Genomic DNA, 13,561 nt, shown 5'->3' with positions numbered 1-13,561 from the left:
CTCTCTTTATTTGAGTCTCGTTTAACCTCATTTTCTTTCACACACAAATGATATATCTCCCTGTTCGGGCCTCGATCGACACACTCTATACTCTCTCACGCAGATTGTCTATCTAGGTCAGTCCATCCAAGCCGCCGCCACTCTTTCGACCTCATGGTGGGCCACGCTCACTCAATCTCTCTCTCTCTCTCCGTATGTCTCGATTGACCTCGCTCTTTCTCGGACAAAAACGATATATCACCATGTTTGAGCCCAATTCGACCTATTCATATTATATACTCTCTCACGCACATCGTCTATCTAGGTCACTCTCTCCAACCCGTCTCACTCTTTCGATCACATAACGACCCTATGTGATCGGTTGACCTTGCTTCCTCCCACGCACAAAATATATCTACACGTCTGTGACTAGATCATCTCTCAAGCTCTATCTTACAGCCCTCACCCTTGCCAAAAAGCTCAATCGGACAATATCTCTCCAGAGCATATATATTTGTTCAATGAATGTCGGACCACACTCACTTTGTCTCTCTATCTATATGTCGCTTGATTGACCTCGCTTTCTCACACCATATCTTCCACGCGTTGAAGCTACTACCTCTCCATCCCTTGCAAAGCCGGAGCTATTTACATTGCGAGGGGCACTCCAACCTTGGAGTAATTTGTGTAGGCATTTATTCCGGTCGGTTTAGATTATATTTTCGTAGCATTCGGCCCACAACTACTCCAAACACCGTTGCAACCCACTCAAATCCCCTAGTTGATTTCCCTCTCGCTCGGTCATCGCTCTCTCACACGTCCTTTCTCGCCTTCAACGTCGCACCATGGTATTATTGAGAAAACTATGTTGTTCTCTTTAATTATTATAAATAAGCTACAAAACTACACACCGATAGTCCACTTGGAATGGAACTAATTTCGACCCACAAATTAAAGTGCTACAAACTACACACCGAGGGGCCCACATGTCATGAAACAAATTTGGACCCATATACAAATTAAGAAATAAAGGACGAGGATCGAACATGCGACCGGGCCTTCAAGCCGCACGTCAATAGGCAACATATGTAGAATAGCAATGTTTGTTGTACCCCCTTTGTTCACATAATGTTTTTATATTACCACAGCCTAATTAATGGATAACATGTAATATTATTTTTAGTACTATTCGCCTTCACTTACTGGTGGGTTCCATGTGTACTCTCTCTCTCTCCTCCCCTTCTGCGTTTAGACGCACGGGCAAACAGGAAGAACTCGCGGGCGATGTTGCCGTTGACCATATCTGGACGCGTTCACAAGTCACGGCACCAGTTTCACGTACTAGCAGCACTAGTCAGTGTGTACGTGCAATGCACGTTAATTTGGAAGTATATTAAGTGCATGCGGATATTAACTACTAGGATATTATTTGCATGTTGTCATGTGATTAGCACTATTTTTGGCATGAAATTAACTGCACGGTAAACGTGTTGAGCGCTCGACATTGAAGCAGTCTAGGTCGTTGGATGACAAAGAATACATGTGGCTTGATGACGTTTTATATTTAATTTGACACGGCTCTAGCAGAACATTTAATCGATCAAACCATACATTTCGATCAGTCTGACTCCGACTTTAAATTATACGACGATCGATATAAAATAAACAGAAATGACAAACGTTCGGATTTTAAGCATGGCAATCCGAACGTTTTTCAAGGCAAATTTAGATTACGCGGCTGCGGCGGGGTGTCTCGCGGTGGGAAGCGGCTCCTCTGCCGTGCTCTGTGTGTCGTCGGGCCACTGACCGACGGCGACGGCGGCGTCTTGCGCCGTTGTTGGCGTACTCCTGGACGTTGGCCTAGGTTCAAGGAAGGCCAAAATGTTCTGGACTTTGGAGCGAGTCAACTAGCGGGAGGAGGCGACTGGCGTTGGTGCAAGGAAGCGGTCGACGGCGGCCATCCATGCCGCTGAGGGGGGCACTGGCACCTACGTGGGGACAGGCGCTGTCAACGGCACGGCGGAGACATTCGTGTGCACGGGCACTGGCACGGGCGCGCACGTCAGTGCACGCGCATGCGCATGCGCTGGCAGGTGCACGGGCACCGGCACGGGCGTGCGCGTCAGTGCACGCGCAGGCGCATGCGCTGGCAGGTGCACGGGCACGTGAAAGTCAGCGGGGACCTCGTGGAACCCCGTGGGATCAAGCTCGGCGACAATGTGCGGCTCCCAGCCCATCAATGCCATGGGGATGGGCGCTGGCGCAGTCGGGGCGACGGGAGCCGGAACGGGAGCGGGGACAGGCGCGGCGTCTTCCCGCAAGGCCAGTTCAAGCTCGTCCCAAAGCGCCTTATGTTCTTGAGACTTCGGATGGGTGTCTTCCTCAAGAAACTGGAACACTAAGGGCAGACCATCGTGATGCGGCATGGCGTACGTTTAGGTCAGGCTAGTTGGAGGTAGACGACAGGAGAATCGGAGAGGAAGAGAGAGGATTGTAGCGATACCGGGTAGTGCGGGGTTGATTTTAAACTGCGGCGCCGGCGACATTAAAAGTGGGAGCAGTTGGGACGACGGTGGGCGGCGGAGCCTGGTCAAAGGGCTCGCATCCTGGTGAGCCTGCACAGCGGTCTGCTCGCACGCCTCCCGTCGAATCACACGCTTGCTCGGATGGCACCTGCCGATGAGAAGCGGGGACTCATGGCGGCACGTAAACGCCCATGGTTTCAATAGTGAAAGCGTTCGCATTAACGTGACAGGTCTTTGTTCCAAAATACCTTGGCTCTTCATTTGTGCAACTTGTCATAAGCAGCTTGTCTCAAATTGAAGAAAAAACTTACGAAGTAATATTTGTGCCATATCACGTGACCATGCTTAGTTTCAAGAATTTATGCTCACTTTTGGATTTTCTGAAATTTAAGATCCAGGATTCGAAACAATATCATAACCAGCATCATGCAATAAATTTTCAAGCCGTACATCTGTCCTGTTGTATTTCTTAAGAAAGGATTTGGTCAAACATTTTGCTTAGTTAGACTTCAGACAAGTTATATATGCAGAGTAAAAGGATAATCCCTCTGTACCAGTGCATTGCCTGATATATTAACTCAAGTACTAGGCACGAACAAACGGGCTCAATTCTGTGCTCATCCTGGTGTAGTAGTAGTAGTACTAGGCAATGCAGTTGACGGGTGACCTTGACGAGCGGCGACCGAGGGAATTGAACCGTGCTCGGCACGGTAGGTAACGTTGTCTAGTTACTAAAGCATCCCTCCGTTGTTCATCGGTAGTCATTATGGACCGGGGACATGAGGGGAATTTCCTAGGGCTGGAATTCTGGCCGCCAGATATTTCAACTTGAAACGCTGAGGCTCGACTGGTTGGGGTTGCCTAATGTGCGTACCACGCACGCCACCGAAGGACACGAGCCCGGTTTTTTTAGGATCAACACGAGCCAAGGTCTGGCTGGTATGCCGTTGGGTCCTACCATTCGAGAATACGAAAGGAACCTTTTAAATTGCCGAACGAATCTATGTGTATTACAATACCCATATTTTCCTTGCAAATACTAATCTAAACGTGGTAATTGATTTATGACGAGTTGTTGAATTAGAGTGAGTTTGTGATATAGTGATCTCAACGTGGATTTCACATTTCATGGTATCCCTAGTAAGTTTTCCAATGCAAATTCAAATTTAAAAGATGAACAATATGAAGGTGAGAAAACTTTGTATGTATCAAGCATATGACCACACACACAGAGAGAGACACACACGCACAAACACAACAACAATCCAATAAGTATAGTGCATCTATTTTTCCAAACCATGCATGTATGACACGAATTCAAAAATACTCCTTCTATTTTTTTAATATTAGTCTTTTAGAGAGTTCAACAAGTGACTACATATGGAGCAAAATGAGTGAATCTAGACTCTAAAATATGTCTATATACATCCGTATGTGCCAGTCCATTTGAAGCCTCTAAAAAGACTAATATTTAGGAACGAAGGGAGTAAAATGTAAGACATCCATGGTCCTCAGTTCAATATTTAAAATGAACATGAAACTGAACCATGAATATTAAGTCTAGTACTATAGTACATGCAAATGTTGTGTTTAAGCGGAGCTATGATTTTCGGGGGGTCAACCCCTCGACCTTAGATAAAATTGTGGAGCTCTGTTTAGGGTTGTTTAGATTATATTTGTCCCCACCCTCCCAACCACCGATTGGTTGTGCACCCCCCACCCCTCCTCCCCGAGAGAATATCATGTGCCCCCATACCTTAGATGCTATATGCCGATACGAGTTGCTTGGAGCTTGTAGATCTGAGATATAGCAGCTCACATGATGTGTCTTAAAAATTTTGCAGGAAACCTTGATGAGTTTGAGAATTGCACACAATTTGTACAAAAACTACTTACATGCCCTTTGATCCCATATCCAACGACCTCGAAGCTCGTATCACCGTAGCATCTAAGATGAAGGAGGACATCATATTCTCCTGTATGTAAGAATATCATGTGCTACCACACCTTGGATGCTTTGGTGATACAAGCTCTTCAGAGGCGTTGGATTTGTGACCCAACACCTCCTCGATGGTTCGAATGGTTTTTTGCAGAAAAGCCCCAAAAGAGTTCGGCCACTGCTTACAAGCACAAAGACTGCTCAGATGCCATTGGATCTCAGATCAAACGACCTCCAAGCTCGTATCACCATAGCATCCAAGCTGCGATAGCACCTTATGTTTTCTCGCACGGGAGAGTATGAGGTGCTCCCGCACCGTAGATTCTATGGTGATACGAGTTCACTGAGATCTAACGGCCCACAGTAGGAGGTTTGAATGTTTTTGCAATATATGGCCACTACAAAAAAAAGACACATCCGTGACATTTTGGGCCGAACAAAAAAAATTCTGTCATACATATGACACTTCTATGACGATAATTGTGACAAAACCCGGTATCATCATAGATGTAGTGGGCTCCTACTTCTATGACAAAAATCATGACAGAAAATGGGCTTTTCGTCCTGGGCGGGCCGGAGACGCAGCTGCATGACATTCGTTGGGCCGTCCATGATGGAAAAAAACCGTGGTAGAAGTGAGGGGGAGGAAAATTTCGGGGAGTTCCCGGTTACGGTGGGAAGTCGGGGGCCGAGCGATGCGCATTTCTCTCGTACACGTACGCGCGTGTGTGCGAGGCGTTGGCTCTAACTGAACCCGAGCGAGGCGTTGGGCTCTAACTGAACCCGAGCGATTGCACTGCAGGCTACGCGTTACTGAACCCGAGCGATCGATCGATGGCTGTTAACTGAACCCGATCGAGCGATTCCTTCGCTATTGCTGCTAACTGAAGCCGATCGATTGGATGAACAGTGAGTGTTGCGGGGGGGTTGGATGAACAGTGAGCGGTGGCGTTGCCTCTGGATGAACAGGACCCCGTGGTGTGGAGGGCTGGATGAACAGTAGACGGTGGAGGGGTGCCCGTGGAGGGGTGGTTGAACAGGACCCCGTGGTGTGGAGGGATGGATGAACAGTAGACGGTGGAGGGGTGCCCATGGAGGGGTGGTTGAATAGGACCCCGTGGTGTGGAGGGCTGGATGAACAGTAGACGGTGGAGGGGTGGTTGAACAGTAGCCGGTGGAGTAGCGCGCGGTGGAGGCTAGATGAATAGGAGCCCGTGCAGGCTAGAGGAGGTCGACGGTAGCCCGTGGAGGCTGGAGGAGGTCGACGGTGGAGATGAACAGTATCCCGTGGAGTCCCGTTTTGCGGTACGCCACACACCTCCCGATCAATAGGACCCCCATTTTGACCGTAGCGCTCCAACACAAGTCCGTTTCCTCCGTTTTGCGGTACGCCACACCCCTCCCGATCAACAGGACCCCGTTTCGACCGTAGGAGGTCCGTTTCCTCCGTTTTGCGGTACGCCAGACCCCTCCCGATGAACAGGATCCCGTTTCAAACGTGGCCGGTCGAACACAAGGCCGTTTCCTCCGTTTTGCGGTATGCCAGGCCTCGTTTCCATCACCTGTTCCGTCCAAGCCCTCCCGATGAACACGACCACGCATTCCGTTCCGACCCAGCCGGTTGGCTCCCACGCGTTCCGTTGCCTCCCGATGAACACGACGCATTCCGTTGCCTCCCCATGAACACGACGCATTCCGTTGCCTCCCCATGAACACGACGACGACGTAGTTTCTCCGTTCCGACCCAGCCATGTACACGAGCCCTGGCTGTACGTATGCGCGAGTAGGCGTTCGAGACCCTGCCCGTATGTACGTACGTGGCCGTATTTTCTTTCTTGCACCCTGGCCGCTGTACGTACGTGTACATGCTACGTGCGCGCCTCTACTACGACACGTACGCGCCTCTACTACGACACGTGCGCGCCTCTACATCGACCAGTATACATGTTTGTGACCAGAATGACAACGCTACGTACGCTTCGACCAGGTGGGTCCCGACTGTCAGGCACTTCCTTGCCTGCGAAGATGTAGCTGGTGGGCCCCAGCAGTCAGTGGGGCGAATCATTTTTTTTGCCCGGACGCACTTCCTTGCGTGCAAAGGTGTAGCTGCTGGGTCCCAGCAGTCAGGGGAAATCATTTTGTTTTTTTTGCCCGGACGCACTTCCTTGCGTGCGAAGATGTAGCTGGTGGGTCCCAGCAGTCAGGGGGCGAATCGTTTTTTTTCGGACGCACTTCCTTGCGTGCGAAGATGTAGCTGGTGGGTCCCAGCAGTCAGGGGGAAACGTTTTTTTCGTGAAATACGGTGGCCTGTCCGGTGGTTCCCTGCTGTCAGGTGGAGGAATAATTATTTTACGCGTAATAAGGAGGCACTTCCTTGCTACGGCCGTGGACCCAACTGTCAGCCTCTCCACGTACAGTCCACGTCCGATGGAAGCCATTCCTTGACCACATTGACCACGCCGTACCGAGAGCACCAGGGCGGTGGACGACGGCGAGGCCTAGGAAGGGGACGCCGCGGAGCCGGGGAACACGCGGCAGTGGATGCCCACGCATAGAGGAGTATGAGGGTTCACTCGTTCGGCTGCGGTGTGAGGTTGCCGTCGCCGCAGAATAACAGGGGGTGGGGGTGCGTAGAGGGATGGCCTGGCCAGCGGTGGGAGTAGTAGGGGGCGGTGAGGCCTCCGCGGCATCACAGCCAGCCACGGGCGGCAGGAGCAGGCGGCACGACCGGCGCTGCTTTCGGCGGCTGGAGCAAGAAGACCAGAGGTTGAAGAAGCACTACGGCCATTGGATGGACATCGTACGGTCACTGGAGCTAGAATCGTTCATATATTGACTAAAGTTGACAAAGGCCTCCGTCCCAGTCAACTTAGTAGGCCCACAAGTCAGCCTCCCACCAAGGTGGGTCCCAGCTAGCAGGGGGTATTCATTTTTTTGTGCGTAATAAGGAGGCACTTCCGGTGGGTCCGAGCTGACAGCGGGGGGAATGGTTTTTTCGCGAAATACAGTGGCCCATCCTGTGGGTCCCAGCTGTCAGGGGGGAATGTTTTTTTCGTGAAATACTGGTGGCCCGTCCGGTGGGTCCCAGCTGTCAAGTGGAGGAATAATTATTTTCCGCGTAATAAGGAGGCACTTCCTTGCGGCTGCCGTGGACCCAGCTGTCAGCCTCTCCACGTACAGTACTCTTCCGATGGAAGTCGGTCGTTGACTACATTGACCACGCCGCGCCGAGAGCACCACGGCGGTGGACGATGGCGAGGCCTAGGAAGGGGACGACGCGGAGCCGGGGAAGACGCGGCAGTGGAAGCCCGCGCGGAGAGGAGTACGAGGGTTCACCGGTTCGGCTGCGGTGTGAGGCTGCCGTCGCCGCGGAATAACAGGGGGTGTGGGTGAGTAGAGGGATGCCCTGGCCAGCAGTGGGAGTAGTAGGGGGGCGCTGAGGCCTGCGCGGCAGCACAGCCGGCCACGGGAGGCGGGAGTAGGCGGTCCCGCCGGCGCTGCTTTGGCGGCTGGAGCAAGAAGATCAGAGATTGAAGAAACACGACGGTCGTTGGATTGACATCCAATGGTTACGTCTGCTAGAATCGTTTGTTGACGTATATAATAACTAAAAAAATCTTGCATATGCATCAACTAAACAGGCCCACAAGTCAGACCACTCCCTCTTTTTTTTAATAATTTATATATAGCTCATGGCAACTACTTATGCAATTTATTGCAGTCTTTTTTTGGTTGGCCGGGGCCAATTTCGCATATTTCTGTGGGTTCCAAACTATTTTTAATACTGAAATGTCGAGCCAGATTTAAAGTACTTTGAAGGTATATTTAAATTAGGTTAATGCCCAGTGAAATAGGAATCTAAAAATGTGAAAAAATTCAGAAATTAAAAAGTAATTGCCAATTTGTCATCTGTTTTTATATTTACAACCCATTTCATATCTCTTTCAAGATTTGCAGGCGTCTTGAAAGAGTTGCAGCCCATCAGGGCGTAGAAAAATAAGTAGGCATGGATTGGGTATTCTTCAGAAAAAATAAACTGGGCTCATTTTCACAAAGAAAAAATAGCTGGGCTGGTCACATGGTGAACATAAAATATAAGCCTAGGCTAGACGGGCCACAGCCCAGTTCAAACCCTGCTCCGTCTCAACAATACCAAACAAAAAAATACCGCTCGAGTAGCAACGTCCCAGTTGTCAGCCGATCTTGTGTTGTTCTCTTCTCTATTGACTATATACGCTCGCAATGTCATGGGTCCCAGATGTCAGGAAAACACTAGGAGGAAGCATTTTATTTCTCCATACGCTGACGTGGTGGGCCCCTACTGTCATCCACTCCACGTACTTCTCCCAATTCCTGTTGTTTGTTGACCATGTTGACAACGCGAGAGGGCGGCGCCGTGGCGAGCGCACCAAAGCGCGCGGAGGACATCGGTGTTAACGATTTAGGACACGGTGGGGCGGCGATGCGTGCGCTGAGGCGCAGGTGGCCCCGTCGGCGCTGGTTTGGTTTTGGCGGCTGGAGGAAGACAGGACTGAAGAAACACGACAGACTGTAAAAGCAGCAGGAGTACTTAACAACCTTAACTGAAACCAGCAGGGGCACTTAACAACCAAAGCTGAAAGCAACGTGGTCAATAAACAGGATATTCGCTTTAGAGCCATGGAAAAGCATGAACATAATCTTCTGTCCTATTCTCCAAGATGGACGGGCCTTCATTATTTGAGACCACCCATGAATAAGTATCTTTTCACCTCCAAGGGGAATTGAGTAGGTCGACATAAACATCATGTTGTGACCAAGCGCAAGTCTGACCCGACCATGGTCAGGCATCTGTATAGGAACAATAGAACTCGGCAGTTCCTGTTTCAAGAAGATCACAGCTGTAAAACTGTGTATAAGCAATAGTTTATGAACAACATATATAACAGAAAACAGCTCGTACCATAAGTTTCTCGACACAGTTGGACCTGTTCAACGAGTGCAGCAGTGGCACACATATCCCACGTGGCCTTCCACTATTGAAACGCCCCACAAGGACCTCAAGACGATCAATAAAGTGTAGGAACTTGTGGATGTCGATCCAGTCAACTTCAGTGCCATTAGTAACAGCCGAGTTATTACAGAGTAACAAACAAGCAGACTGCTTAACTCTGAAAAACCTACACATGCCACCAATTATAAGAAAATATTAGTTAGAAGTTGCATCTTCGTGAGAGATTCGTTGCTACTTCTAAAGTTAAATTGTGATTAGTTAGACAGAATAGGTGGATTAAGAAGTAATCGAGGCAACAAGCAAGAACCAGATACAAAACTAACATGGATGAACAATTGGAACGACGTTGGGGTGGAAGATCGCAGTGAAGATGACACCAGGTTCTGCTATTTCCATCAACATTCGTGCGCCAACTTTCAGTCCGTAACACTTGAGAAAGTTTATCCAAGTTCGGCCATAAAAAAAGCAGCGATCTTCTTGGTTCATGAACCCAACTCGGAACTTATATCCATGGCTTGTCTTCACTGTGACCATTAAACTAGTGTATTCAGTTATGGCAAGGCCGAGCACCTTGAGTACATGTGTTCTGGCAGAGCAAATAATACACTGCAGGAAAAATAATATGAGAACACAGCATGTTCAAAAAAACCCCACCCTCCCGGATAGAAAAGAGGAATCTAGGAACATACAGTGCGCGTTTCAAAATGCTGTGTTAGGATGAGAAGGAACAAGTGTGGCGTCTCGCCGAGGGCGCAGAAACCTGTAGGGTACTCGCACTTTGGGCACTGCAAATGAAACACACTAGATTCAGTAGGAAGAAAAATGCATCAACGGCGGCGGCTGCCATCCTAGGATTACCTGCGACCAAGGGACTTGGATTTATCGGGGATGGGTGAAGAATTCGTACCTGGTTCTCCATGAGAAAACCCTATGCAATCGCCGAGAGGGGGTTTTCTTTGAACAAGCAGACGAGGGAGAAGGGGATTCAGGCCCAGTGAAATATTGCCACTTCGTCTGTCCAGCTTACTGCTAAAGCTGGAAAGGGGGTTGTGATTTGACGACTCATTGGGCATTACTGTGGCGCTACGACCGGGGTGTGTCTATCGTGAAGTTGTGCACTCCAATTTGTGCATATGGCACGTGGACCCCGTTGCCGGTTGCCCCACATATCAGCGAAAGGAAGTAGAAAGACAGGAGTAACTAGTTACACATAAATAAAAAATTTGACAGAGAGATACTCCCTCTGTAAAGAAATATACAAATCTTTTATATCACAGGCTCACCTTGCCGAGAAATATACTCCCTCTGCAATGCACGGCCATTATGGGGGTTCAGCTTTTTTTATGGGGGTTCAGCTGAGAATATAATACTCAGATAGGCTCACGGTTCTGGACTTTGGGCCGCAGGCCGACCCTGCATGTTTGGGGGCCCATGTGTTCTACCTCAGCGCTTTTCATATTGCAAGCGATCGGTACGGCGCTGGTTTTAGATGCTGTCGCAAGGCGAATACACAAAATTGAATAAAGCACGGCAGCTGTTGGAATGAAATCGAATGACAGTTTCTAACCAGCAATCAAAGTTGCAATTCTATCAATGATATACCATGTGATAAATAATACTGTCGTACTACTTATACACACAGGACACTTGTTCCACCATGCCAGATTATTACATCAAAATCTCTCGGAGGATAGATCAGTTCGGCAGTTGCGTGCTGCTACTGAAGAATTTCAAAGTTGATTTGGACCAGCTCTCCTTGCCGAGAAAGTTCGATTTTGACATCATCCCCTACCGCAAGATATGATTTAGATTTGAACCTTGACCATCCTTTAGCATCAATCATCATGCGACCATCCTTTGTACTTACGGTATATTGAGCAGGTTCATTCACACCAAGGCTGCGCATGGTAAGAGAAACTTGGCCGCGGTCGCCCGGATTGTTGAACGACTCCCTCGTTGCTCTAGGAATTCTCTGTTTGCAAACAAGAAGACATACCCAAATAGTTAGATCAACATAGTGAATCATGTGAAACAACATGGAAAGAAAAAAGAACGAAGCACTTGGGCGGCCAATGCTTACCAAGAAGGTGGACATGTCGGTTTTTGTAAGGACTTTGGTATATGAAGTGCGAACTGCAGCCCAGTCTGTTGTCGGTGCAACTGCACGGGCCGGAGCAGATGCAAGTGCAAGTGTTGGTGCAGGTGCCGAAGCCGCTGCTGCTGCCGGAGATGGTGCTCCTTGTAGAGCTGGTGCCGGTGTCGGAGCAGGTGCCGGTGTCGATGCCCGATCCTCCGGTAGATCAGACTGATCCGCTGACGCGGTCGGTGCCCAATCCTCAGCTGGATCAGACTGAGCTGCTGCCGCTGTCAGTGCTAGAGCAACTGCCGGTGCTCGATCTATGCGAGACAGCGGCGATAGTGTCTGGTCTGCTATGATCAGCTTTCTAACTTGACTAGGATCCGTGACCGTGATCCAGTTTTTTTCTTCATTTCTTTTAAACGCGAGAAGGACTAATTGTGGCCTTTTTGTTAAACCAAACTGCAGTTCATCATAGGGATTCAGCTTGTACTCAGACAACAGACTGATCCAATTTTTTCTAGTAATATAAGTGATGGACAGTGCCTTCGTTACTAACACGACATAAGAAGTGAAACCTGCAAAAATAGCCATCGTAGAGCAAACCAAACGGTTTATTCTGTGATGAATGTCACATGGCAAAACCTGCATCGTAAAATTGCGGGAAAGAAAGAAAACATGACATTAAATCAATAAGATTTAGACAGTAAATCAATAAGATTTACTTGATGTGACATGAGTGAATCCTTACCAAGAAATCACTATGTTGAAGTACTAAACAGAAGATTGATCGTCCAACTACGCGTGGCATGCAGGGGCCCCGCCTACTCCCACAAGCAGGATAGTCCAAAGGTCGTGACAAATCATATGGACCGAACATCCATGGGACTGGAAATCTTGGTGGGTGCGATAAACCCTGCAATGCATACAAATATTGGAGTGTAACTATAATTGATAAACCGTCCTCACAAAAAATATGATCTGGATACTTCAAAATATACAGACTGAATTGAGTGTACAGATATTAACTTAGACATTAACATAGACCGTTCACACACCAAAAGCGGCAGTACTAATAAACAATATAGGGTTCACAAACACAAATCAAGTACTGAACAATAGTACTTACTACAGACAAGCAAAGTTGCACTAACTAAACTCTGCAGACTATTTCTTGCCACCGACCTACGGGATGAACCCCGCATAACTGACTAGGCCATGGACTTCGTGTGAGATGTCTACATGCACCATCACCATCTTGTCAACCTTGGAGAACCTAACAGAGTGGTATTTCCACTCATAAACATGATGATGATGAAGACAGGCCGCATCAGATTTGTTGGGAAGCTTTACAAGAACCACAGCCTTCGTAATCGAAGGCACAGCTAGGAAATTGTTGTGGTCAAGTACAGCCTCGAGAACACGCCTGACAACAATGCTACAGGAAAACACTAGTTCAGGACACGTGGCGACAAGGACACAGCAGCTGGATAGTTCAGCAGTAGAACTCATCATCAGGTCTTCCAGTTCACACGGCATGACTTTGAGAACTTCATCTCCACCGCGGACCTAGTTCTAATTCAAACAGAAACCATATTTTATTACTACCTCCGTTCAGAAATATAAGATGATTTTCGATATTATACTCCATATATGACTACATATACGCACAGAAATGAGTGAACAAAGACACTAGAACATGTCTTCAAAGGCATGAGAGCAGAGGGATTACATGAAATATCCATAACACAAGTTACTGAGGCAAATATACCCTCTTAAAAGGTAGCATTGATGTTCATAAAGTACTCCCTCCGTCCCAAAATTCTTGTCTTAGATTTGTCTAGATACGGATGTATCAAGTCACATTTTAGTATTAGATACATCCGTATCTAGAAAAATCTAAGACAAGAAATTTGGGACAGAGGGAGTAGTTGAAAGTAATCTATAAGAAATCAGTGTCAACCTCTCGCATGTTTTGGTCAAAAGAGGAATTTAGAACCGTCATTTGGCACACTAAAATCACATGCAAGATCACCCAGAAAGTTGTA

The sequence above is a fragment of the Triticum aestivum genome, chromosome 3D (assembly GCF_018294505.1).
Source record: "Triticum aestivum cultivar Chinese Spring chromosome 3D, IWGSC CS RefSeq v2.1, whole genome shotgun sequence".
Taxonomy (NCBI): Eukaryota; Viridiplantae; Streptophyta; class Magnoliopsida; order Poales; family Poaceae; genus Triticum; species Triticum aestivum.
Note: the sequence above shows the minus strand (reverse complement) of the source record.